Consider the following 22159-nt stretch of genomic DNA (forward strand, 5'->3'; position numbering starts at 1 on the left):
CAACACATGTGGAAAGTCTCAGTTGCAAGTGAAATAGAAAATCCCCACCATGGTCCTTAGGAGACAGTTGTAAAGTAGATGGTATTACTTCTTTTTTAATGTCAAAGTATTAATGTAATCTCAACCTGCACTAAAATTCTTATCAAAGTCCATTTAAAGTGACATGTAAACACTTTGTATCATAGGACCATAGATTTAGAACTATACACTACTTTTAAAGTTTTTCAATCTGATCACTAATTTTGCAGTTGACAAAACTGAAATCTAGAGAGGTTATACATTGCCCCTAGTCACCTAGCAGAGCCAGCATTTAAACCTGAGCCTTCTGATTGCAAATTCAATGCTTTTTACTTTTTGGCAAGTCAAGTTTCCCCTTTACTAAAATAATCTGGTGCATTATCAAGGCACTCAGAGGAACCTAAATTTTTTTTAAAGTTATACCAGATCTGGATAGGATGTGACAGATCACCAAATGGAAAAAGGGTTAAATACATACCCAGGGATAAACTCTTTGTTGTCAGAGGATCAGGCCAAATATGCTCAGAGAGTTTGATCAACCTTAGTAGACCACCAGTGATATCTGTATCATCCCATAGCTATATCTACATCTATATGTTTAACTTTTTTCTAAAACTATATCTATTGACTTATATATATGCATGAATGCACACACATAAACACCTATGTGATGTGTACATAAAATATGTCTAGGTCTCTCTATAGATGTAAGCATACATGTATAGAGATCTAGAAATATTCATATAGATATCATGGAGAAGTCATGATCTACTTGAGAGGACCCATGCTGATGGATCTTTTGGAATATTAATAGTTCATCTTGAGGTGTACAGAGCTCTTTGGTCCATAGATTCACAAAATAGGGGGTGAACAGTAAAAATATTTATCACCATCTGTGCTCCATGGATGGTGAAAGAGAGAGCCACTTGTAGAAGCCTTGTGGTCCAGTGGCACAGGTTTCTATAGTGATGAGTTGATGACAAACTCATACAGCTTCCCCTATCTAGATGGCCTTATACCAGCTGTGTAGAGCTGGTACTCATTTGCCTAACCTTCCATCTATGGTGGACTTGTCCTTCATGCCATTTTCTTTCTAGTCACCCTGATAACTCCTCCTTTTTTAACCAAAACTAAGTAAACCAGCACAAGTATTGCTTCTGGAAAGGATGCATTAACTGTAATCAAGCCAATACAACCATCATTTCTGAAAAAGGCAACTCAGTCTAGTCCAATATGATTCCATCATCCTTTTGTGATTTGGCAAACCAAGCCACCCTTTCCTATCTGTGTTTTCTGTGTATATATAGGTAGGCATGCAAGTAGGCATGCCTACATGTGCCCTTATATAGATATGTATGTAATCTACATGTGTGTAGATATACATATAATCTTTTCTTATTGGAATTATAGACTATAAGTTTCCTGTAGGCAGGGCAGCCTTTTTGTTTTTTGTATATTCCCACTGCTTAGCACAGTGTTCATACTAAACACTTGATAAAATCAAGTCAGCACACATGTATTGAGCAAACTACTAGGAATACAACTACAAAGGAAAGAGAAATAGGGCTGCCCTTTTGGACTTCCTTTCTTAATGGAGGAAGAGTACACATAAAAAGAAGATTAAAAGATGATGAGAAAAGACGGAAAAAGATATTTTGTACCCTGAGGGTCACGGAAGATAAAATATGAAGAATTAGCAGTTGAGCTCAAATAGAAAGACCTACTTTTCTTGGGTACTTTCCTTAAAATAGAGGTCCTGTAAGCTATGGAATATTCAAAGGAAAGAGTTACAGAACAGAGTATCCTTCAAGGGTGAGAAAACCAGTGGAAAAGTGATTAAAAGGATACTCTGGTATGATTCCAGAGGTCTAAAGAACTAGGAGTGAAATCCAAGGAGGAATAGAATATATTCATTCGTAGAGAATTTCATACACTATATATATCAGAGAGGCTTAACCTAGGCTTTGTGAACATGTGTGTGCATGTGCATCAATACTAAGTATTGATTCCAAGAAGAGCAATAAGGTTCTAAGCAACTGGGGGGTTTTGAGTTGTCCAGATTCACACAGCTAGGAAGTATCTGAGACCAGATTTGAACCCAAGATCTCCATCCCTAAGCCTGGATTTCTATTCACTGAGCCACCTAGCTACTACTAAAGTGTATGTTTTTAATATTTTGATTTTTAGTATTTTCATAACTATATTTAATATAATTTGTTTCTTTTATAAACATGCACTTTACTTTGTGCATTTAAAAACCTTGTTCTGAGAAGGGGTCTATGAGTTGCGTCAGATTGCCAAAGGGACCTACATAAACACAAAAAAAGGTTAAGAACCTTTGCCATAGACAGATCAAAACCCAAGCACCTGAACTAAAATCAGTTCTCCCAGTACTACACACACTGGAGAAACTTTTAATAATGCAGAAATTTAGAAAAATAAACTAACTCTAGGCTTTAGAAGAGGAACAAAGATTGTTAGAAATAAATTAATACCCAAGGTGCCTGAGTCATGGAAATTCATTAGGGGGAGAAGGATAATGTGAGTCACCTTTGCATTTGTTCTTACCCAGCTAGTGTTGCCACTCTGGGATTTACTATATTTCATTAGTTTCAGATTCTGTGTGGTCATTCAAGGTACTTTGTTCCCATGGCATTATATCCAGAGTAGCCCAACCGAGACTCAATCAAACCAGAAGAAAAGTGTGAATTGTATATTTACAAAAGACCCGAGAGAAGAGGTTGGTGTGAGATGATTAAAGCCAATAATTTTAAATGTTCAAGCCTGAAATAACCATTTTGATGACTGTCCTGCTTCTATTTCATTCATAAAAGGTTCTGTTCTTATTATTTATTACATCTCAAAATAATATTTAATTAGTTTTACAAATACTCCCCTCCTGGGTAATGTCATTTTCTCTTCATGGTGACTGCTTTTTGGGTAATTTCATCTGTCCAATTTTATTGCAACATCTATCTTGCCATAGGGAACAAACATTATTTATGTGCCAGAATATCCACCATTAACATTTACACATCTTAAAAATTATCTCCAAAAATGATTGACTATCAAAAAGAATAAATCCTCATGTTTTTCCTAGGATAAATGAAAAAGATGAATTTTTGATAAAACTGGTAGACTCATTTTAAACATAGAAGTAATGTTAGTAATGCCAGAGGATGAGGAGAACATAATTTTTTTAGTTATCTCTCCCATTCTCTCATTTTTTACACACCTAGTGCATTCCAAAAAACTTTCCAAGTTGTATCCAGTAGTGACCAAGATATATGTTCCAATATACCTCAAAATAAGAGTGACTCATACAGTGAGAATTGGTTCAGTTGTCTTGCTCATACCCCTTCAAAAGTACTAACATATCCCATCCAAGGGACACTCTGAAAATTCTCGAGGAATTCATCAATAAAATAATATCCCAATGCACAAGAAAGTATCACTGTTCATATAGCTACAAAATAATATATCACTCCCTGTTGTATTTGGAGGTGGCTGTCCTGACAAAACTAAGGATACATAGCCACCTAGAATACTGCCAGCCTTGTGTTCTCAGTGATTTCAGATTGGTGATATATCAGTTTGTGTATTTGTTCAGATTTGTTTTGTTGAAGATAAATTTCATTCCAATTCTATTTCCACTCTAAGCTTGTTGTGTGACATTGCTAGCTAGCTAACACTAGTAAGAATTGCTTAGGACATTGTCCTGAAAGGACTTTTTGACAGAGCAACCTGATAGAAAGGACCATAGAATTTTCACAACCACTTGAATATGTTCAAAATGTTTCTTATGGGCTATACAAAATTAGATTCTTTTGCCCCTTTATGTCTTCCATGAAGAGATGAGGAATTCTGGATATGGTATACTGTGTTTAATGTTGGACTTCTTATGCATTGCTTAAATTTTGATGAACTATTGCTATTGCTTTTAAGTTCTCCTTTTAATTCTGTGTTAAAATGAATGTTTCTCTAGAAGAAGGAAAAGGAGGATATGGAGAAATGTAGACAATGTAAAATCAACAGATTATTTTAAATATATGTTTAAAGGAAAAATACCTAACTGTATGGAATTGAGTGATTTTTTAAAAATTCTGGATCTTTCCTTGTATTTTTGGAATATGAAATATAAATGCATTTTGTTTCTCTAGAGCTGTGATATGAGACTGTGTGATATAGTAGACAGAAAGCCAGTTTCAGAGTTAAGAAGACTTGGATTCAAATCATACCTCTGATAGATATTGACTTATTGATCCTTCACAAGTTCAAGTTCTCTGTTCCTCTAGGCAATACTCTAACACTCTATCACTGTTAGGATCAGCCTGTTTCTAGCTTAGGTGGGCCCTGAATGACAGAAGTGACCCCATGTTTGATGACTCATTGACTCACCTATATATCAGGATATTCCTTCTTACTTAATACTCTTTTTAAATACCTACCTTCCATCTTAGAACCAATACTATGCACCTTCTTGCTATCACACCAATGATCTCCTCAAAGTCATAGGCACAAGTATCCCAATTTATATTGGTAGAAGTTTTCTCACTGGTAGTTCACTCTATCAATTAAACCATAAGTGTCTACTCTACCCATAACTCCCACTTTTAAAAAAATGAGATGATATTTAGCACCTTTTTTGAGAGAGAATACTGATGACTTACACTCATATAAGGCACTCCCAGGGTGGAAACACCTTCATTGACACACATGAACAAGTCTCCTAAAAACTTAACTACTTGCCTATAGAAACATAGTCAGTATATGTCAGAGACAGATCTTAAACCCAGTTTTGCCTTTCTCCAAATCTTTATGATTCACAAGATATTTTCTTCATAATAACCCTGTAAGGTAGGCACTATAATAGTTATTATCTTTATTTTTAGATGAGGAAATTGAGGCTGAAAAGGTCACACAGAACCCAGTTGATGAGTAGCAAAGCAAAGACTTAAAAACATGTCTTCTAAATTCAAATCCAATGTGCCCCTTATTATACCATGCTGCTACTCTCATTGAAGACTAATTTTAATTTTGGCCTCTTCACTACTTTGAGTAATTCTGGCTAATTCAAGTAATATATACTAATTGGATTGAAAAACCAGGGAGTATTAAATGCCAATATTTTATACATTGCTCCAATGATAATTTTTTAAGCTCCCAAACTAATTTGATCCCTTTAACTCCTATTTAGAGAAAATGCATTGGAGAATATATTATAAATGAAAATGCTTGAAGCATAGAAAATCTTATCACATGGGTCATAGATATAGAAGGAACTTTAGGGATGACCTACTTCAACCCCTTCATTTACAGACCAGAAAACTGAGGATCAGAGAGATTTTAACTTGGCCTATGTCTCACAAGTAATTAGCATTAGGAGAAGTTCTCAAACTCAGATCCTCTGACTCCAGAGCTCTTTCCCCTTCTCAGGGAAAAAAGAAGGAGGAGGAGGAGGTGGATCTATGGATATATTATTGTCATTGGCATGCAGTGCAATTGAGATTATGGCATGTACAAGGACAAGAAATAAGGTCTACCCCGACACCTTGGATGCTAATCTCTAGAAGACAAGATGGAATGCTTTCAGGAAAGCTCCTGAATACTATATAAAAAAAGTTCAGCTCAGTACTCAGGGCTAAGCCAATCTGGATACCCATTGGTGCTCTGACTCTAGAAATCCAGATGGAAGTAGTCATGGAACAAACAGATACATTCCACAGTACATCTGTAGATTCTTCCAGAAACTTGGAAATTTCTTGAGGTAAACTCAGATGGGATGCTAGACACATTAGAGGGAAATAATGGGGGCCAAAAGTTAACATGATTTTCTTCCAGGATTGGGATAGTGATAGAGAAACCATCAGCATGAAAAAAAAAACCAGGCAGAAACTGAAACTTTTTCAGACCTTCCCAAGTATTTACTGAATACTAAGCTATATAACAGTGTCTGGGTACAGGGCTGCTTTGAAGGTTGCTATGTGGTATAGCATGGGAAAAATGGGAAATAAAATGGGAAAGAGAACTGGTTTTAAAGTTAAGAAATCTATATTTGAATAGTGTATTTGCTATTTATTTGCTACTTGTATGACCTTGAGCAAGTCATTTATCCTCTTCTGAACTCAATTTCCACATATAGAAATTTTGGACTGAAGTTTTAGCAAACAGATGATGTTTAAGGTCATCAACCTCAAAACTTTTCTTAAGCAGTCCTACTATAATTGTATGAAAATTATTTGGACCACACACAGTCAATTCAAGACAGTACCCCTCTTTTCTTGAGACTTACCTCCACTGGTTCACTTTAGGGTAACTGGCAGCCTGGTCCCAACTGAGCTAGATTTTAGAATTTAAAGTTTGAATTCTAATTACAAATAGTTGTGCCTGGTATAAAGTAGGTAGGTGGGGACAGAGATGGTGGGGACTGGTACTGGTATGGGCTGGGTGTAAAATGGGGTATTATTATCTATATTTCATCTGGGCAATGACTCCTTAGAAGAAGGAAGAATATCTTAGGATTGTTGAAAGACTATCCACCACTAGGGATAGGGGAAAATGTACAACTACAAAGGAAAATAAACATGGTATCTATAGTGCATTCAGACTTTTACCACCCCAAGGTAATGGGTTGATTTCCTCCATCCTTCTCTTGTTTAGGTCAAGATTATCCTTCATCTTAATTTGTAGCTATCTAATATTCCAGCTGGGCCAAATCCTCATTCATGTAACGAAATGCTAATATTGGGTTATAAAAGTTGCTTTATATCTGAATATCAAAATAATCCCAACTGTCCTGTGAACTCTCTCAGTTATATAGCATATATGTAGGAAAACCATAGTTTTCTAATTGGTCCAAAGCCCAAATTTAAGGGAAGTTACATATAAACTACAGCATTCATGAAATTAAACACCTCACATCTGGAAGAAATCATGGTGAGCCAAACGGGAATTGGGCAGTGATCCTAACAAGAATATAGTATACTTTTTTCCCCTCTATATTACATTCCTGTTTGGTTTCCATGGGAACCTATGTTTATAAGGGAACTCTTGAGTGTATTTACAGCAGGGAGTTGCTTGTTTTCTCTAACTCAGGGAATAGAGAGAGAAATAGAAGGAATATTTGCAAAGCTGTCTTATGCTGTCTGCCAAGTTTCTGGGATGTGTTGAGAGTTTGCTTAATGGCTTTGAAAGTGTGTTAAGATTGTTGGATCAAAGTACCATGTTTTTACAAAGCATTGTTGTTGTTATTATTAACGTAGGACAAATCCGAAGGAAATACTGTGAGAATTTTAGGGAGAAAAGTGATGGACATTTATATCTTTTCATGGATAGTGCTCACTGATCTAAGGATTTTTTGTGATGGGGGAAGCTTGGTTGTTTGTTTTAGTACCATCTTTCATTCAATAATGGAATCTTCAAGGTAGAGAAAAAGGAACACTAACTTCAAATGTGAAAAATGCTCCTTATATTTCCCAAAAGCTAAGACAATAACTGGGCTACTCAGTGACAGATTAAAGGCATGTTCTATAAGGAACACTGGGGAAAAGAATCACTAATGAGGGTAAGAAAATCTTTAGAACTCCTCATAATGAGCTGAAGAAGCTGCTACCAAAATCGACATTAGAAGATACCCTTCATATAGGCATCAGGATAAAATCATGAGGCCATTCCTCTAAAGATGGTACAATGAGTTGAAAGCTATAGGTGTGCTAAGAAATAGGATGTGGACCTGAAACATGGTCCCCTGGGCCAATATATCCCTAAAACATGTGGCAAATGTAATAGCACTGAAGATTAAAGGTGTTAGGCTATGTTCAGTGTATGTAATTTATAAAGTCTGTTTGAAGAAGTTTGTATAGAAAGTAGGAATAAGGCAAATTAATTGAATTCAAGTCATCAAAGTTTTGAAAGGAATCCATTTCAGTACTCTAATTGCATGGTGCAGTTCGGGAGAATTTTATACATTTATGTTTGAGGATAGTTCAGGCATGAGATCAAAACACCCAGAAATGAAGAATACAAATCTTCACAGATATCTGAGACAAGGTATTTGACTGAAGGAATATCAACATACAGTGAAAGCTTGATAATCTGACATTGTAAAAGCGTCCTCTCCTTGAAAACCTTAATAAGGTTACAAAGTATGGACTGAGTTCTTAGGAAGTTGCCAATTTGGGAAGCTAACAGCTAAGACATTTTAGCCCTTCTGAGGCATATGAAAGCAAACTGATTTAAGTTACAGTTTCTGAAAGGTAGGCTCATAGCATATTGGTTAACTGGCACCCAGTATTGAGTTGTGTTTTTTAAACACAAGGGTGCACATCCCAGGAGAAAAAGGGAATATTACTCTAAAAATCCAAGTAATTAAATTTCTACACTAAACATATGCATCTCTGAACACTTCATTCTAGATAAATGTAAAATGCACCTTGGAAAACTTCACATATGTTAATTATAGTCATCAAGGTTTACAAAACTAGTCATGTCAAATCTAACAGTGCTACGGTAGGGGGTAGGAGGATGGGAGGGAAAGAGCATGATTCATATAACTATGGAAAAATATTCTAAATTAATGAAATAAAATAACTTAAAAAAACAAATCTAAAAATATTATAGCATATAGAGCATCATTTAATCAAATTTACTCTTCAGCTTTAAAATGAGACTCCAAATTGTAGCAATTCAACAGAGAATCATCCTCTATTTTGTTCTTTCCACGTGAGTTAAAAACTTTTTTTAACTAAATATACTCTTGAATTTAATACAAAAATATTCTTGAATTCAGTATATAAGCATGTACTTACTTGTCTGTGGTTGCCAACTTCATTGTTTGAAAAGGTAGAATTCTGGTTTATTTACTAGTCCTACTGGGTATGTTTTTAAACTATAACCATGCATACATACACACACGCATGCACATACCCATACATTAGAAGACTTAAAATTAACTTTCTGCTCTGTAAATAAAGTAGAAATTATAATATATAATTTTATCATGTTGAAAGATCAGCTATTAGAGGAAATCCCCAGAGCTTATGGATTTGGAAGATCCTATCAAAATGGAACTACAAAGCACCATTTTTTTTTGCCATGATATATGATCATACTGCTATAGACATAAATTTTTGACCAATGGTTAAGTAGTAAAATTCAGTTCTTCTGTATCTCCTGCATATCTTCTAGATTTTTCATTAGGCTGTTATATGCTATTTCCTTAATAGTACTGCGTAAAGGTATCTGTTCTCCATTAATTTATTAAATGCTACATAGACTCACTATGGAAGTAGTTATCCAAAGGAAAACAAGAATAGCTCTTTAAATAAATACCTATGTCTTAATCTTCCTGAACCTCAGTTTATTTATCAATTATGGACCTCTATGTCCAGGTTCAGAAATACCATCCTGTACCAGCCTCCTTTGGCTGCCTTGGAGCCATTTGGTTTTCTTGATATCTGGATAGGAACAGTTTTCTATGGGATATTGACGTTAGAGGATGCTCCAAAGCCTGGTTTAAGAGTTAAAAAAAAAAACAACTTCTTAAATTAGATTGTGTGCTTAATGATATAAGTTGCCCTGCTTTGACATAGAGAAGCAATTTACTTTGGATTGCCTCAGAGGCACCAAGCATTTCCCACAATAGAGAATTTTCTGCATTTCTAAACATGATTTTATGGTGAGCTGTTTGGCTTATCAATGTCATAATCTATGTCAGTACTCCTAAAGAGTAGCGTATTATTAGGTCAGGATGACAGCCTCTACCTAGAGAAGAGACATCTAAATCAAGAATACTTCTGGCTATTGTGTTAGTTAGCCAAGAATATTGAAAGTATTTGTCACTTCTGTGTCTCTGTAACCCATTTAATCATTGTCTTCCCAATTGGCTTTCCCCACCGCTAATTGTTAAATTCACTTTGGAACAATTTACTTTAACAACAAATTATCCTAGTCTTAAGAGGAATGAAAGTAGAAAACAAGCTTTGACATTCAGGAACAATCTTAAAAGTCACCAAAAAGCTAGAGCTTTTGACACTGCTCAGAAAACAAATAACAAATATTTTTCTGCCATTTCCCACCCCCTCAGTCTCTTTTGGATAACTTAATTTTCAAAAACATCATTTATTTTAAAGTCAACTTTTAACATCAACAAAACCAATTAACCTTACTTTGAAAACATTGCATTTGTATTTCAACTATAAAAAAGTCACAATAACTTGTTGATCACGCCCTCCATTCGCTCCAATTTGCTTTGGTTGTTTGTCCTTATACATTTTCCATTTTATTTAGTCCCATTTCATGTGTACCCTGTTCTTTTGGTTCTATAGTGTTTCATAAAAGTCTCTCTGGTTTATATATTTATATTACTCACAAATCTTTGTTGCATTAGAGTATTCCATTATACTAATATGGCACAATTTATTCAGCCAGTCCCTAATTGTTGAACATTTAGGTTGCTTACAGGTTTTTGCCATTACAAATAATGATGCTATAAATATATCTGAACAGAAACAACAAATATTTATTGAGTGCCTCTTTTTTATTTTCAGAACAGAATGCCAAAGATCACTGGAAAAAAAAAGAAAAAGACAACAAAAATATAAAAAGAAGGACAACACTCAGGTCTAGCCCTGCAAGAGCTTTTGGCAAAGTTGGAATGATAAGGTATGTACATGTGAAAAGTTAGATTAACTATGTAAGAGCCAAATAACAAACCCATAATGCAAGAGATGTCACAGCAAGAAAATATTGCAGAGAAAATGATTTAGGCTAGGTGTCAGGGGTTAAACCACCTAACAATTAGAGGTGTCCAAAAGAGTAATGCACTGCCTGAGGAGATAGTATCTGTTCTATGGCTGGAGGTTTTTAAGTGGAAATTAGATGACAACTCGTTGAAAGTGTTGTAGAGAGAATTCCTATTCAATTATAGGTTTGACTAGCTAAATTCTGAAGCTCCCTCTAGTTCTGGATTTCAGTGATTCTCTGGTGGTGTCTAATGAGCAATAAATGACATGAGGGGGTGGGGGGAAAGAGACAGGAGAGAAATAGAGAAGGGGTAGATTTGGTAGTAGGAAAGAAATTTCATAGAAGAATTGAAACATGAGCTAGGACTTGAATAACGGATAGAATTTGAATCTTACAAAAGCAGTAGGGAGACCATTTCATGGAGGTAACAACTCAAACAAAGAAAAAGAACAAAGATAAATGCTTATGATATGTTTAGACGATAATGAATAGGTTCATTTTGAAATTGCACCAGAGTTTTGGAAAGCTTTGAATGCAAAATAATGGGTTTAGATTTTATTTTTTTAGGCAACAAGGAACCATTGAACATAGTGTTTTGTTTTCATTTCTGTAGTTATGTGGTGTGGTATAAGATCTGATTTAGGAAAATTATTCAAACAAATTTTGCATTGTAGATTAGAGTAAGGAAAGACTATAGAAAGAGAGATAACATTTAGTTTTTTCTTTGGTGTCTAATAAGCAGTCACTTTTGCTTATAATTCAGGTATTCCATTCACAATCCTGGCTTGGGTAACCTTTGAAGTGATTCCTAAGGTACATTGAAGAACTCTAGGGATTAGGGGATCATTTTTTTTTTGCAAAGTATCATCAAATGCATATGCAAATCCATAAGTCAGTGAACATACATTTGCAAGCTGAATAAATTGTGGTTCACACATATATTACTGTTTTCATATGTTGTTGTAATTAACAAAATATAAATTCATTTAAAGGTGTTAACGAGTTCATAGTTCCTTTTTGTCATAGTGTATTTTCTCAATCAGTACATGCTAATAAGACTGCTACAATGGGCCCCAAGAAATTTTTTTGATGTTAAAAAGAATATTTTTACTTATAATGGTTGGGAACTTCTGGGCTAGTAAAGAAAACACTGATCTAGAAGGAATGAACATTGGGATTCAGTTCTTGCTCTCTGTCTAGCTCACCATATGGCCATAAGAAAATTGTGTAACCTGTCTAGATCTTAGTTCTTCATTTATTTAATGGAAATAATAATACCTGCTGTCCCTTAAAGATATATTGTTAGGATCCTCTTAAAATGTTGGAAAGAGCTCTGGACAGGAAAAAAAATGAAAGAAAATGACAAATCCTTGTGCAAACACAGGGCAATGAAGGCCCATGAATTAGACACCTACAAATTTTAGGTAATGATGAGTCTAATATCCATGAAACTCAGTATTCAACATGATTTAGTTGGAATATGAGTAACTAGGCCTCTTCTTGGATAGGGTCCCAAGTATATAATCAGTAAACTCTAATTCAAGGGATGTGTTTATGAATGATGGATTCTGGTGCACTTCCTCCCTTGGAGTTTCCAAGAGTTTCCGGGGCTTTCTGAGAGTATTTGGGGTAGGTAGCTCATTTCAAAATAGCAAACTACTTTAGTGCAAAATCACAGTGGGTATGACTCTTAGAAAAGGGATTTCCCCATTGTTCCAGGTTGCAAATATGGAATAATTCCAGAATGTAAAGCTTGATTTACAATTTTGTCACTTTTTTCATGCTCCACATCTACATTTTTGTCAATTTTTTAATTTATATTTTAGCCCATTCCTACTATCTTTAAGTAAAAAGTTCCACTTATTTTGATCTATCTTTTAATATTTTACTCAACTCTATTGTTACCTGGAGGAATATTATCTTTGATATTAAATTCTTACTCATTGAGATGAAATTTTATCTTCTATGCATTACAATAGTCAAGATTATGAAATTAGATTTAAATTAGAGATTTAGAACATTTGTAGTAACACAAAACTAAATTGTTTTTTATAAACTAATAGTTTAAGGAAAACATAGTTTTCCAAATATTGCTGTTATCCAAAAGTTCCCTTCTAGAAGTTCTGCCTTTCTGCCTTCTCTGATACTTCTGTTTTGTCATCTTCTTCATTCATCACTGAACATTAATTTATCCTTCTTAGTCCTTGGACAATGTAAGTTCTGATCTCAGAACCACCAAATTTCTCAACTTTCAGTGTTCACCCATGTTCAATCCTCTGTGCCACTGAGAATTTAACTATCTGGTAGATGACACTTAGATGATATCACTATTCCAACATCATCCAAACAGTACTTTTTTAGCTCTACTGCATGAAAAATTAGGTGGTTAGGGGAATAAGTAAGGTAATTACGTTGCTTTCAGCCCTCCACATTTCTCCAAAGCCTTTCATCTTGTCTCTTCCTGCTGACTGATTTTTTTTCAAGTCATTAAACTGATTCTATTAATTATATGGATGTTTTTGTCACTAACATACTATGCTTACTGCTTTTCTTTAATGCTTAATAGCACTTTATGGATGTCGGAGGGATAATGAATAGGTCCCTAGGGAACAGTGTATTATTCCATGTTATTGCTCAGTCTTTTGTATCTGAGAACTATAAATAATAAAAGAATTTAAATGGAAAATAAGTTCATAGAATTGGGAATTTTACAGAACTGACCTTCTATTCCACCCATGGCATAACCCTAATAACAAAATGTTTGCCATAGGAGGCAATATGTATGAGATTAAACTGCTAGGCAAACAAAGTGACCAGAAATAACTAATTTGTAGTTAATATCGTTTGAAAATGTCTATTGAAAATCAAAATGTATTTTGGATTTTTCCCAAAAAAATGTTCTGTAAAGACAATGAACAAGAATAAAGTAATCCATGGTATAAAATTGATTTTGTACTTAAACCACATGTCGTAGTTAATCCTAAGAATTTTACTGAAGGTTTTGGGTTTTTTTTTCTTTTTCAATTTTTGGAAACTATCAACCACATCAGAAAATTAATCACTTGGTCATTTTTTAGGGAGAGAGGCTGAGTTTATACCAAAATTTTTTCTTAAAGAAATATCTCCCAAAGAGGAAGGTAATATTAAAAGTGGAAAAACCTCTGTACTTGGGAATTAGTGACAAAGTCCCATCTTTGCAACAAATTGCCAGTTTAATAACTAGGAAGTCACCTTTTACAATTCCCCAAATCCCTTAACTTCAGTTTTGTCATCTGGAAAATTGTTGAGGTTGGAATAGATCAAAGGTATGGAACACTTGGCCTGCCTCCTGGAACCAGATTAAAATAACTGGGAAATATTTAGAAAATTAAATAAAAATAAAATAGAACATAGAAAACATTAATATGTTGTTTTCTAAGTCAATATAGGCTAGAAATATGGTTTAGTGGCCTCGATATCTATTTGAATTTGAGATCATTGGACAGGATGACCTTTAAGGTCCCTTTACTGCTCTGGCATTCTATAGGTCTATAGATCGTTCAAAGGTTATTTAAAATAATAGAAGTGAGGAAAGAAATTTAAAATGCATTCTAATCTCTGAGAGAAATAGCTACAAGGAATGATTGAATATAAGATACTGATTGGCACAGGAACTGGGTTTGGAAATCTTAGATTATGTTGCTACTGTTACTGAGCAACCAAATCATTTAACATTCCTTTGAAGAAGTATCCTTCTTAAAATTGTTCAATTAGGACTTTGTTATAATTTTAGATATCAACTTGAAAACAATAACTAAACATTATAAGGAACTAGGTAGTGAATGAAGTATGATTTGTGGAGGAAGAAAGGAAAATAATATTTTAATATATAAAATATACATCCCTGATCAAATTAGATAAGAAGAGACTGTTTTACCACAGACAGGTATTCTGTCTTCATTCATTCAACATTTCCTAAGTGTATTGTATTTGTGGAGGACTATGCTAAGTTCAGGAGGCGAAACTTAGATAAGATGAAGAAATTGCCCTCTTAGAGCTTACAGTCAATCAGTAAATTTTATTTATTAAAAATCTACTATATTGAACACTATGTCCAACGCTATGGATGCAGAGAAAGGTGGATGTGGAAATCCAAACCCTGCACTCAGAACTCATATAGTCTAATGTGAGAGACAATGGGCAAACAACTATATACAAAAAATATAGAGAGATAATTCAATGGAGATAGCTTAATGGGAGAAAACAGAAATATATGTAATGATATACAAAATTATACATTAAAATAATTTTAGAAAGATAGAGAGCTCTACTTTAGTTTTAATGTAATTATGGTATGTGGGGTAATGGACCAGTGCTCTTTCTGTCACTTATATACATTTAACAGATAGGAACAAGTGAGCTGAAGTAATTGATTAAAATAATGACCTTCCAGATAGTGGGTTTCTATACTCTATTACACCCCAGGTGAATTCTTTGCATCTCTTGGCGTCCAACTCAGCAGAATTTCCAGCCAAGATCAGCCTCTATCTACATAGCCCTGTTTCACTGGGTCTGAGATGCTTCCTCAACCTCCAAATAAATTTATCTTAAAAGGCAATTTAGGGACATTTTTGTGGTATTTGCTTTTATCACCAGATTTGTTCCTTATAACTGACCATAAAGACATAAGCATAATCAATAATTATAAAAATCTTCCACAGTTTGTCATACAGTAATTCCTGGTAAATGATATACCCATTCTACCACCACTGTTTTCTTCTATAGGTATTGTTGAGCTTAGTGGGTGACTATAATTTTCAATAAAGTTATAGGATCACTGGAAGAGAACATTCAAAATGGAAAAAGAGAATCTAGATCCCAGAAAAGAAATTATATTTTCTTCTAGCCCAGAGCACTTCTAAGATGCCTATAAGATAGTGGGAAAGAGAGAACTGTCCTTGTGACATTATCAGTCTTCTGAGGCTGCTTTTGTTTTGTTGTGTTTGCTGTACCTTGTTATTTTAGTAGGAGCTCATTTATATCACCAGGGTTACTCCATAGAAGACACTTTGCAGAACATCTTTTAGTAAACATTGAAAATTCATTAAAATAACTTCTTTCCAAAAAAATGAAAATTTAAATTAGTTGTATTTACTTCATGAAAGATGGCCAAGGGAAACACTTCCATTTTTAAAATAGAAATCTCTCTTATCTTTACTCCCATAAAGTGTTATATACTGTGATTATCTGCCACCTTAGTGATCCAGATTCTATGTAAGCACAGTAAGAGTGATGCTGTAACCAATTAGACTACACTGGAAGGAAATAATATGTAAATGACACAGGGATGTGAAATTCATCAAAGAATAGAATGAAAGAATAGAACAGAATATAAGCTCCTGGAGGGTAGGAAATGTTAACTTTCATCTTTCCATTTTCTGCTTCCAGCATACTAACTGATACATTTCTTAATAAATATGGATGGATGGATGGATGGATGGATGAACAGATGAGTGGAAAAACAAACTGAATCCTCCTTACCCCTTCAGTGATAAAGCAAATGAATGAAGACCTGAACTCATTAAAAACACATTTAAATTGTTGCTTCTGCTTCATGGAAAAGAAAGAAAGAAAGAAAGAAAGAAAGAAAGAAAGAAAGAAAGAAAGAAAGAAAGAAAGAAAGAAAGAAAGAAAGAAAGAAAGAAAGAAAGAAAGAAAGAAAGAAAGAAAGAAAGAAAGAAAGAAAGAAAGAAAGAAAGAAAGAGGGAGGGAGGGAGGGAGGGAGGGAGGGAGGGAGGGAGGGAGGGAGGGAGGGAAGGAAGGAAGGAAGGAAGGAAGGAAGGAAGGAAGGAAGGAAGGAAGGAAGGAAGGAAGGAAGGAAGGAAGGAAGGAAGGAAGGAAGGAAGGAAAATAAGAAAGGAAATTATAAACATGTTTGAAACCAAATCTGCTTCATCTTTTGTTTAAGTTGTATCATTTGGCTGAAGTGTACTTTTCTAAGCAATTCTCAGCCCTTACTGGCAGGGTTTATGGTAGTTAGAGATTGTTTATTGTGTTCCATAGCTGACATTTCAGAGAAGAGAGAGCTTACAATTAACTGTACCTGATCCTTCAGTGGTATTCATTAGATGGGGAAAAAAAATCTCTTGCTATCAATTTATCTTTCTGGAAGGTTATGTTTGCTTCATGCTTGTAAGACTGTATGATCATAATATCAGAAAGAAGATTAGTATTTCTCATTTTCAACCAAATGACAATGCTGTTATATAAAAGAGCACATGATTCAGCAGCTAAAGATAATAGGACCATATTACACTACTGGTAGAGCTGTAAATTGGTGCAATCTTTTTGGAAAGCAATATGGCATTATACAATAAAAGCTAAAAAAACTGTTCATATACTTTGACCCAGTGATCTCACTATTAGAACTAGACCCCAAGTATATTATTGACAAGGAAAAAAGAACCCACCTGCACAGAAATATTCCTAGTAGCATTATTCATAATAGCAAAAACCTGTAAACAACCCATAGGTCAACCAATTGGGTAATGGCTGAGCAAATTGTAGTATATGTAAACCATTGACTATCTCTTTCCTAAAAGAAATAACAAATTTGAACAATAACAAAAAATCAGGGAAACTGTATATAAAGACAGATAAGGAGAAATCCAAAACAAAACAAGTTGTATAAAACCATGGAAATAAGAATAATTTATCACCAACATCTTATTACTCTGTGAAATCCAGAAAAATACATTGGAGGGGGAAAAAAGGAATATGACACCAAGACAAGCAAGATGTTTCAGTTTTATTACTCACTTGTAAAGTTAAGAAACACATCATGAACACAAATCATGTGGCAGATATTTATGGTTTCATTTATTGTCTATATTATGCTTCTGTTTATGTATTTGAATGTTTAATGTGGTAAGAAGTTAATAAGTTTATAAAAGTAAAGATAAAGATAATGAGAGGAAAGAATTTCTTGGCCAGAAGAGATCTTAGAGATTATATAATCCAACTACTTTTCACGGTTGGGGAAACTGAGGAGAGGAAGTCTCTTACCTAAGATCACATGAGTAAGTAAGTGGTAGAATTGAGACTCAAACTTACTTTTTCTTTATTCCTAATCTAATCTAATTTCCACTACCCCATGCTGCCTCTATATTCAGGCTTTCCAAAAACATGTAAAATTTTAAAATTACATCCATCCTCTTAACACCTACGCAGTACTCTCTGGAACACCTATTTATACATGAAAGTTTGCCAATGTAACCACAGGAAAAAACGATTAAATAAATCTGCTTACAACAACGTATGGGGGCAAAGAGAGTCAATGTTTTAAACTTCCCTCTACTTAATATTTTATTTTGTCAAAGAATTTAACACATTTTGTGAGACATCCACATGTTATTATTTAATTCTTCTTTTACGTGTCATTTTGGTAAACTGAATCAGTGACAACTGAGGCATTTAAAAGAATCAGGAAAGAGGATTGTCATGTTTTGTCACTCACTGATTTGGAAATAGTAATCTACCAACTCTCTGTGTTGTTTACTGTAGCTATTGAGAGTTTCAAAATTGTCTGCACCTACAAAATTTGAATTGGAATCGCAGAAGTGGGATTTAGCCATTCATTACTTTTCAACCTAAGCATTCAGCTGTAAATTAAAAAAGGAAAAAGGGGAAAAAAAGGGTTTTCATACATTACTTTGAAATTCAATGTGAATTTATGTCTTGCTTAAGAAAAATATTTCTAAGCTTTGGTTTCCTCTTGTGTTAACTGGGAATAATAATACTTCCTACTGTCTACATTAAAGTGATGTTGTGAAAGTGCTTTTAAAACTTTAAAGCAATATGTGTGACTTGTTATTGTTATTACTATTATTATTGCTATTGTTAACAACAAAACTATGTTATTTTCAATTTATTCTATGCTCCCTGTTTTGTGAAAATGCTCTCCTAAAATCATTAGTGACTTCCTTTCTAAGAGTCCTTTAAAACTTTTTGTTCTCATTGTCTTCCATTCACTAATTGACATTGTTGGTCCTTCACTCTTTTATTTTAGCCTTCTTCTCCCTCGGACTTTTTGCTACCACATTCTCTCCTTTTTCCTTTCCCATTTCTCTGTTAGCTTCTTTTCTAAATGTTTCTTTTGTTTCCATTCTTCTTGCCTCCAAACTGAATTTTCCTTCCATGTTTTCTTCCACAAATATTACCTGCTTTTTCAACTCCCAACAGATTTCAGTCATCAACTCTGAGTAGGTGATTCTCGAATCTATTACTAAATTTTCTACTCTTCACACCCATATTTTCAACTGCCTAATAGTCATCTTCCCAAAAGGTGTCTTGCCTTTCTCTCAGATTCAGCCTGTAAAAATGGAATTCATTTCTACCTTCAAAAAATTGTGTACTTCTTATCTATATTTATGATACTATCATTCTCCCAAGCACCCAGACTCAAAATCTCTGTCGTCTTTGAGTCTTTACTCTCCTTTAACTCTATTTTCTAGTCACAGAATCGTATCATAAAATCACAGGATTTGGAACTTCAAGAGATATTGGAGACTATTTAGTCCAACTGCCTCATTTTCTTATTTTATAGATGAGAAAATTAAGTTCTATTGAAATAAAATTACTTTTCCAACATCACACATGTAGTAGATCACTGAGTTGGAATCTGAGCCCTGGTCTTCTTGCTTCCAAAGCCAGTATTCAGTTGTCTAAGTCTTGTCAATATTAGAGTTTTTAAACCTGTCCCTCTCCTTTCCATTCCATTACTACTACCTGATTTAAGACCTTAAATGCTTCTTATTTAGCTTCATAATTGGACTCCCAGGCTCTAGAGCCTACCTTTTAATCAATTCTTCACATGATTGCTAACATAACAATGCTTAAAACTTTCAGTGACTGCCCATTACATACCAAACATCATAAAAACTCAAGCTGTCCTCCTCAGCCCTCTACATTTTAACAACTTCATTTCTCCTACATTGCTGTCATATTATACTAAAAATCTTTCCCTGAACTCAGTGTTTTCCTTTTCCATCTCTCTGCCTTATCAATAGCTAACATTTTCCATTCAGAGCCCAGCTCAAAATATATCTCTTCTGTGATGCTTTCATATGAAAAAGAAGCACTGATTTTTTTTTTAATTAAAGGACCTGGATTCAAATTATGACTCTTTCCCTTCCCATGTGAACTTTGGAATGTCATGACTTTTTAGTGGTATTTCTTTTCCCTACCATTTCATAGAACCGTAAAGATTTCTTTACCTCTAACATGATAGGGAGAGGCAGAGTAGATAACTTCTAAGATTTCTTCCAGCCTTATATATCTAATCCTCCTAATTACAAGTAACAGAATTTAGATCAACCATATCCTTTAACAACAACAACAACAACAAATTCTTTCTTCAGTGTCCTTTAGTAATCATCCAAATTCAACTTGAAACCCTCCAAGGATGCAGAACCTTCTTCCACCTGATGTAACCTCTTCTCCAAATTTGTATGCCCCTGATAATTAAAAATGTTTTCCTCTTTCCTTTATTTAAAATCTATGTATCTATAACTTCTACACTTTTCTTCAAGTTCCACATCTCCCTGCCTCCCTTTTTTCCTAGGTATAACATATCAAATTCCTCTTCAACATCATGTGCTTTTGAATATACAAAGTTTCTAATCATTTTTCCCCCAAGGCTTCTCCAATCCTGGCTAAACATCCCCCATTATGGGTTTTTTTCCAGTATTTTGGTCACTGTCTTCTGTATATGCACTAAACTATTAATATTCTTTTGAAAAAGGACTAAACACTGGAAGAAAAAAGGCAGGAGAGAAGGAAGGAAGGAAGGAAGGAAGGAAGGAAGGAAGGAAGGAAGGAAGGAAGGAAGGAAGGAAGGAAGGAAGGAAGGAAGGAAGGAAGGAAGGAAGGAAGGTGTTTGTATTTGAGATAGAATCTTAAGGATAGGAGAAATCTTATATAGTACTTAGTCACACCCTTTAATTTTTTAAATAAATGGAGGGCTATAGATATAACTCAGTTTAGACAGGTGTAGTTAAAGAATAACTATAGAAATGAAAGTGAGAGATGTAGAGATGAAGGCACACAGATGGAGGCGGGGAGGGAGGCAGGGAGAGAGTGGTGAGAGAGACAGAGGGAGAGAGACAGAGATTTTGAAAGGTTTGATATGGTTTGCACTCAAATAATTCTCTTTGTTTTTTTGTCTTCTTCCAAGAAAAGTGGTATATTTTCTTAGTATCTTAAATGTATGTGTGTGTACAATGAAAAATTCAAAAATGTGTTTATCAAGATACTAAGAAGATTAGATGATAAATAGACATAATAAAGTAAATGCACATATTTCTCTGAAACAATCTAATATGAAGTTGAGCTATCTGGCCATGAAGTAGTATATATACTTTCTACATACATTTCCAAGTTCCTAGTAGTAATTTTGGATTCATTCAGCTAGATTTAGAGTATTCTTATTACCTAGAATCAAAACACAAATATCAGTTAGCTCATTGTTTGGACCACTGCCAATGGAACTATTATGTAACTATTTCTCTTCCATCTTACAAAACAAATTATGAACCCAACTCTAGCATCTAAATATTATAATATGATTAAAATGTATCATATTATCACAAGTCAATTTCTTTAATATATGAAGGTCTTTAAAATTTTAAATCAGTATTATTATCTTAACCAACTTTGTCTTCATGTGTATGTTTAATATTCATATCACTAGGTAAACTGGGGAAGGTGGTAGTCAAAAGCAAAATATTTATGGCCAGGGAAAGCCTGAAAGGACATTAAGAGAAGTATAAGCATAGGGAAAATAAGACAGAGGAAAATACCCAATTAGTAATCATTATTGTGAATGTCAATGGAATGATCTCATCCATAAAACAGAAGTAGCATAGTGGATTAAAACTCAAAATCCCACAATATACTGCCTACAAGAAGCACATTTAAAGCATGGAGGCACACACAGAGTAAAGTTAAGGAGCTGGAGCAGAATCTATTACACTTCAGCTAAAAGTAAAAAAAAAAACCCACAGTGATTAGGATCTCAAAGTAAGAGTGAAACTGGATCGAGGTAAAAGAGATTTAAAAAATATAGCTTGATAAAAGTTATCACAGGCAATAAAGTAAAAGAAATACTACATATATGCAATAAAATTGCATAGCATCCAAATTCCTAAAGGAGAAGTTAAAAGAGTTATAGTAGGAAATAGATAATTATACCATATTAGATGGGAACATTAGCCTTCCCCTCTCAAATGTGATTTTTGCATCATTTACTCCTTGATTCAAATCTTATAAGAAATATTAAATAGTATAAAGCCAAGACCATAATATTGGATTACTATGGTAACTTTGATGGTAGACTTGAAAAATAACAAATGGACATACA

At 34.1% G+C, this 22159-nt stretch overlaps 2 long non-coding RNA genes across 2 annotated transcripts in view; one reads left to right on the forward strand and one right to left on the reverse strand.

Annotated features, from left to right (window-relative positions):
* Nucleotides 1-22159, forward strand: part of LOC103099888 (uncharacterized) — a 363322-nt gene that overhangs the window by 164520 nt on the left and 176643 nt on the right. The window contains exon 4 of the long non-coding RNA XR_001622894.2: nucleotides 10566-10680. This is a non-coding gene — a long non-coding RNA (uncharacterized LOC103099888). The remainder of the gene's footprint in view (nucleotides 1-10565; nucleotides 10681-22159) is intronic.
* Nucleotides 1-22159, reverse strand: part of LOC107649314 (uncharacterized) — a 144382-nt gene that overhangs the window by 43383 nt on the left and 78840 nt on the right. The window lies entirely within an intron of this gene.

Source organism: Monodelphis domestica, chromosome 6 (assembly GCF_027887165.1).
Source record: "Monodelphis domestica isolate mMonDom1 chromosome 6, mMonDom1.pri, whole genome shotgun sequence".
Taxonomy (NCBI): Eukaryota; Metazoa; Chordata; class Mammalia; order Didelphimorphia; family Didelphidae; genus Monodelphis; species Monodelphis domestica.